This window comes from Phaenicophaeus curvirostris, chromosome 5 (assembly GCF_032191515.1).
Source record: "Phaenicophaeus curvirostris isolate KB17595 chromosome 5, BPBGC_Pcur_1.0, whole genome shotgun sequence".
NCBI classification, from domain to species: domain Eukaryota; kingdom Metazoa; phylum Chordata; class Aves; order Cuculiformes; family Cuculidae; genus Phaenicophaeus; species Phaenicophaeus curvirostris.
This window is the reverse complement of record NC_091396.1, coordinates 49,495,542-49,502,469: the sequence shown is the minus strand read 5'-3', so window position 1 is coordinate 49,502,469 and position 6,928 is coordinate 49,495,542.

Sequence of the window (6,928 nt, the reverse complement as noted above, 5' to 3'; positions counted from 1 at the left end):
AGACTATTAATTTTACAGTGCTTCAGCACACAGTCAGAAATTATTTACATCCAAAGATCAAAAATCACTTAAAGAGAAAAATATTTCCTGTCTTATAAAATACAAACCACAGAAAATCAACACATGTAAAATATTTACAGAATTATGACAACGGATTATTTTTAGAAATATTTCTGTGAGTTTTTACCAAAGAATTTTCCTCTCCCTGTTTTGGAGTATTTTTTTGGAAGAGACTAAAGGCACAGTCATGATATAGTGTAATATCTGGTTACGTAGTTACTTCCTCAAAACACTTTTCTTACACTCCTTTAATTCAGGAGATTCTAAATAGTAAATAACTGGCAAAGGTAAGACTACTAGATTGTTCTTGTATACAAAAGGAGAATTATTTATTTTCACAATGCTATTCTGTAGCTTATTTACTCATTGGTCAAATGGTTCTTACATATATATAGCTTATAATTTGTGCTAAAGGACTACTGCAAGATATTAAATAAAAGACTCAAATCAATATAACTAACATTTATATGCACATTTTAACTCAGAATAAAAATAACTAGTATAGAAAGCTAAAGCAAAAGAGAAGTTTGGAAGATACTTTTCAAGTTTTATACATACTTTGAACTAATAAATATGTTTCTGTGGTATCATGTTGGCAGTTTTGAGACTTGAAAGAAACCAGCAACAGTTATATTCCAGAAGCACTCATCAGTTACTTCAAGAATTAAAAGAAACAACTAACATACCAAAACAAAAAAAATCTCACCTTCCATCAAAAAAAAAGAAACTGTAGCTATGTGAATATATTAACTAAACATACTGAAATTTCAAATAATTGAATAACCTATTAAATAAATTCTAGAAAATGTAAAGTTACTGTTACATCAACAGAACAGATACGTAAAGAATTTTCTATGAAAAATGCTGTTTGCTCAATTTTTTTTTTTACAATCTTCTGTTCTGATGCCATTTGAGAAGGGTCCTGGTCATAAAGCACATGGTTATATCTATCAGTTCACAAGAAAATAATTACCTAATAATTCTTTTGGGTATGTTAAGAAAAATAAAATCAATTTACTAAGGTTTAATTTAGCTTCTTCATTCTGCAAAATAAAAGTCTGGACTTTGTAGACACTCCCCAGAAATAGATAATTCATCTCAGAAGTCAATTTTATTAAAAAACCCAGCATATTCCAGGTATAGCATTCTGACTAACTCTTCTAGAGTCATGCTTTGATAGAAGTTCTGGCAGCCAACATCCAGCTGGCTCCCAGGGCAGGCTAAGTACACCAGCAGCCTGAAGGATGGATGTTTTGTAGGAAGCAATGGTAACATGGAGGAATTACATTGGGTATTATAACCATGGTATTTTTGTCCTTTTTTCTGGCCTTCTAAAGGTAATGTGTATGAAACTATTATGAATATTATGAACAGAACAGGGAATGGTGAGTAGCTGTTACATTATAACAAGTAGTTTAAAGAAAGAAATTTAAGCAAATGAAGGTGTAAACCAGATTCATTTAAATTCTACAGGGCAGGGTAATTTCAAATAAAATAAGTCCAGGGTTCCCGATACATTGAAATTTCATGAAAAGTTTGAAAGATATACATCTTAATGTTTCACAAAATTGTCTGAAATTAACAGAAAGCAGCAGGTGAATGAAGTGAACTACGCGGAATTTATTTTTTAGCAGAATGGAAGAAAAATATTTTGAATATCAAGAAATTTTAAGTTCAGGGATTTCAATGAAAGACCTGTATAGATTTCATCATAACATCTATTTAAAAACAAAGCAAATTTTTTTTCTGTCTGTGATGTGCATTTTATTTACTGAATGTGAAATCTATCTGCTATTTCTTCCTCATGATCTGTATGATGAATAAAATATGTAATACTTTCATAAGATCTTAGCCAAACAATAAATTACTGTGTTTCACCACTAAAGTACAATCAAAATTTTACTTTCTGTAATTCTCTTAGTAAAATCCTCTGAGACACAAAATTACTGAATGGGATAAAAATCAATACTCTGAATAGACACTTAGCTGTACTTCAGGAACTCTTAATTTCGAAAAGTCTTTACGAAAAGTCCTCATGCTCATATGCATCCATCAAACATAGTCAGTGTTTTGACTCAGAAATTTGTAATTCTCTGGGGAGTTGAAATGTGGGTACAGATCTTGGGGATTCCAATTTACTCGTTGTTTCTTCTTCCATTCAAAAATAATCCCGTTGCCATAAATATATATATGTGAGAATGGGCCAGAGAAAGTGTATAGGTGTGTATACGTATGTGAAAGACGAGGAAAGAGAAAAAGAAAATGCAGAAAGACAAAGAAAAGAGGTGTGACATGCAAGGGACTGGGGCACGTTTGATTTATTGGTATCATACAATAGATAAATATCCATTAATAGAAGCACACCAAACAGAATCTATATCTGAACCAGATTCTTGATTGGAGTAAATTTTCTTCTGTGGCAATGTAGTGATTTACAGTAAAGGAGAATATCATCAACCACACTATCATTCTTGTGTCTCCATTCAAATTACTGTACTCACTTTCAAGCCTTTTACTGTCACAGTTCCCGTGGATGTAATTAATAGTTGGCTTCCTTCTGTGAAATTTGTATTTCAGAATCTTGCATTTCAGAATTCAAGAATTCACTAAGACTATCTTAGAATGTTTGATCTTTATACAAAACCTGTGTTACACTTCTAGCAGAGAAATCAGAATTTTAATCTTGTTTTATCCAGCTTTAAAGGAGGAAATATTGTCAAAAAAAGACCCAAAAAACAAACCCAAAAAACAAACCAAAAGGTTTGTCCTACTGCAGACTTTCTAGGCCTTGTGGATGGCACATACCAAACTCATTGTGAATTTGCAAGAGAGATCAGTATGCTAAAGGGAGAAGTTCTACTTGCCCAGCTAACAACCTTATCTTGCAAGACAGATTGAATTCATGGTGGACTTTCAAATCGATTGAGTGACAGCTGTTGCTTCAGTTAAGGACAGAAATATCCATACAAGCACATACTGAACACTTTGCCCTAAATGTGTGGTGAACTGCCAAGTCCCCTCTTCTGATTACATGAGTGGCCTTGCCAAGAGTGGATCAAAACATATTAATTGACATAGTCCCACCTTGCCAAGAGGTGCCAAAGAATTTTCAAAAAGTATAAAATTGGCTCCTGAAACCCCTTTTTTTGTGGCAATAAAAATGACCACCTTACCTGACAGATGGTTTGATGGGCATGGATATCTGTTTTCACTCCCCGAGAAAGGACGCCTTTTGAGTAAGAATTGTGTGTCTCTAACTTTGTCAGATGTCCCTGGGAAAATATCTACTAACCCAACTATCAATCATTACTTCATAAAAATATATTATCATTGTTAACTGGATATAATCTTCTAGTGCTAAAGTGACAAGTGGATTTCTAAACAGCAATCCAAACTTGTTTTAACCTGTCACTTTATTAAATTACACACCACTTCAGCATTGCAAAATTGTCTCTCTGACAGACATTGTGGAACTTTCTATACTGCTTCCAATGACAACCCCCTTGGGCTCATTGGCAGCAAATAACCCTATGGGTGACAATCTCTGAGGAGACTCTCACAGGTGACACTAATTCTGGCTGGTGTCTAGCACATAGACATGCATCCACATAATCCTTCAGTCATAAACTCTCACCTAGGTCTGGGACTACAGACAGATATAACCGCACCTAGGCTTCCATCTGACGGGAAGTTTAAAAAGTAAGAAAGTCCATCTTCAACCTTGAGCCTTGAAAGGAGGGCATCCCTCAGCCACCTGTCAAAAACACACCTATTTAATGTGGCAGAGGTTATCCTTGATGTAAATCAATAAAATTGACTTATCAATTTTGTTCTCTAATCCTGAATTGATTAGCATTACACAATCTAGTGAGAAAGCTTTTCCCCCGGCTTAAATTTTAAAAAGATTCTCTAATGTCTTACAAAGTAATACTTATTAATGAAACATCTATCACAATCTTCATATTAAGTTGGTCACTTTTCAGTTACCCTTTGTAGACACAAAGAGGAGGAAATTATCACACGTCCTTTTTAGAGAAAACACGTACCTGAAGACTTAAATATTCTTTACCATATATTTTTCTAGAAGAAGTGAACTTTTTCCAGCAGTTCTTCAAAAGTCTAACTTGGAGCCATTCATCACTCTTGGTTTTCTTCCCTGTGCTTTTTCTGCTTTACCTGCTTGTTGTTATAACCCACATCCCAACTGTAGAATAAATTCTGATTAGTAGTTTGATTCTGCATCTAATATTATCTCCCTCCTCTCATGAGAAATCCTTTTCTGAAAGCCTGTCTTCCTGGTTCAAATTTGAATTTGTAACCTATTGCTATTATTCTGCTCCACTTTTACATTAATTTGCAAAGAATTAGTAACGTGATACTTTTTGACAGTTTATCTATATATCTACTTTTAAACATTTCCATCCCTTTTCTCAGATGCATCTTTCACATAGCACAGCCTTAGTGTTTATAAACAAATGGTTTCAGCATCATCCTCAATAATTTATTGGTAGGCTACAACTGTTTAAAATACTCATTCAGCAGATATTTTCCTTTTACCATAAGGTCACGTCCTTCAGGTATTAGACATCTGAGATAAGGTGCATCAGTTTTATTATTCTCTCTTACTATGATACTACTTCATTCTATTTCTCTTTTTATCTTTATTTGGTGGCTTTAACAGGTCTGCTTTTCAACTCCTTCTGAGTTTCAGAGAACCATAAATATTTTCATAATATGGCAAGAAGCTTTCCTTTTCTCCCTACATGTCTTTCTGTATCTCTGATTTAGGCCATCAAGTCTCTCAGAGGCCAATTAAGCTCCATTTGTGCACTAAGACTTCTAGTTACTGTTGTTTGCTCTCAATGCGCTTTGTGGGAGAATATAGGTATCTAATATATCTGGCAAGTTCCCCCATTATTTTTGTTTTTAATGAGCTATCTAATAATGTAAAAAATGTTATCTTAAAATATGAAAAAAACTGTAGTTGCTAACCCAGCAACTACCAGTCTGATGCAGCTAAAATTCTTCATGTATGGTTCTATCTCTTGGTCTTTCATCATTGTATTGTGACTTTCCATCATAAATCAGTTTATTTGTTTGATGTTACAGCAATGCCTTACATACCAGTTCCCTTGAAACAGGTCAAACCCCAAAATGCTATTTTGTTAGGACAGCAAAACATATGTGTGGATAAGCATATGTGCATTCCTAGGTATATCAGTTATAGACATATTACTTAACAGTTCACAGAAACATTACTTGTGATAGGGATATTTCTTAATTATCTTTCAGTCACCCTGGTTCCTGTAAGAAGCACTTACCTGTTAAAGCAGGAATATACTCTTCAGTCAGCCCTAGAGATACACGTGACATTCATAAATTTGGTGTGATATATTTGAAAATCCCAAGCATCATAACTATGTGTCATATCTCAATATAATGTTTTTTGAACATTCTGGATTTGAAAATAACACATTTGTTTGAATTTCTGTTCATTTTTTATCTTAAAACTTGTATATCTTGCCTTAATCATTTTTCATCTCCACATTCTGTTCTATTCTTTTGTGTAGACTGTGCAATTCTGTCCTGCAGTAAATTAACTCTGGAAAAAAAATACAATTTTTTTTTAATAGGACAGAGAGAATGCTGAAAAACATTTTTTCTAGAATTCAAAAGTTTTATAAAGCAGTAAGAGTGCAGGCATATAGTGGTAAGATATTGCAGACAACTGAGAACAATTGTCATTCCCTCTGTAAGATCCCTGAAGCCACCCACCAGCCTGGCTGCCCCTACCAGCCCCCTCATGGCCTCCCCAACCCTGCCAAGGACTCTATTCTGGCCCCCAGGGCCATCAGCCCTTGCCACAGCAGCACCACAACAGGGCACATCTCCAGCTCCCCAACAGCCTGCCCAGCTGTGGGTCTATGGCCCATCCTGTGTCCAACTGTTCTTGTTTCCAAACTATTCCTGTCCCCAGGGAGGTGGCCAGGTGGGTCTGCCCTCAGTGCCCCCAGCTGCTCTGCTCCTGACCGATGTGGGATGGACACAGGCTGCCTGGACCTACTCTGGTTGCTCATAGGCATCATTACAGAGGCCACAGGGAGCCCTGGTGCCCTCCCCACAGGTGCTGTCCAAGGCATCTGATCTGGGGCTATGCAGAGCAGTGATTTGTGGCTTCCTGTCACAGAGACACAACTGAAAGGTGAAAAGAACACTTTGAACTTCAGGAAACCTTCTCTTATTTGTGTTACTCCAGTATGTACTGACATTTTTCTTTGTGCATGTTACGCTGTTTGTGAGTGTGACGAACGGAGTAATCTCTTTTCCTAAGGCCAGAGTAAATATGTGTGTGTGGGAAGGAAATTGTTTCCTCAGACTCCAGGCATGCTGATTTTGTAGCAATTATTTATTTTCACGGATTTTCTAAACCACAATAAGGAGACCATGCTAAGGACCTGTCATCTGGATGAGAGGTTGATGCAGACCAATTTCTGGACAGGCTTGAAAGTGCTTCAAGACCACTTCAGTCCTTCAGTACAGTCCTGAAGGGCAATCTGCTCTGCAGCATTTTAATGTGATGGTTCCTTGTAGTTTCAAACACAAGCTGTGAACAGCAGCTCTAATGTTAGCTCCTACAAAGTTAATAAGGCAGACCATGAAGAGATTTTGAGCCTCACAGCTGACTTCTGCAGGAGGTATCCAGTTTCACTGACTCTAATCCTGCTACAAGTGATACTATTTTTGCATAAACAGACTGGTCTAAAGCAATTTATATGTTGTGTTAGCCTTTTGAAAGCTTCCTTTTGTGTTAGATATGAGAGTGAATTCCATTTTCCACATATGTTTCAAAAAACTTAATGAAGATTAT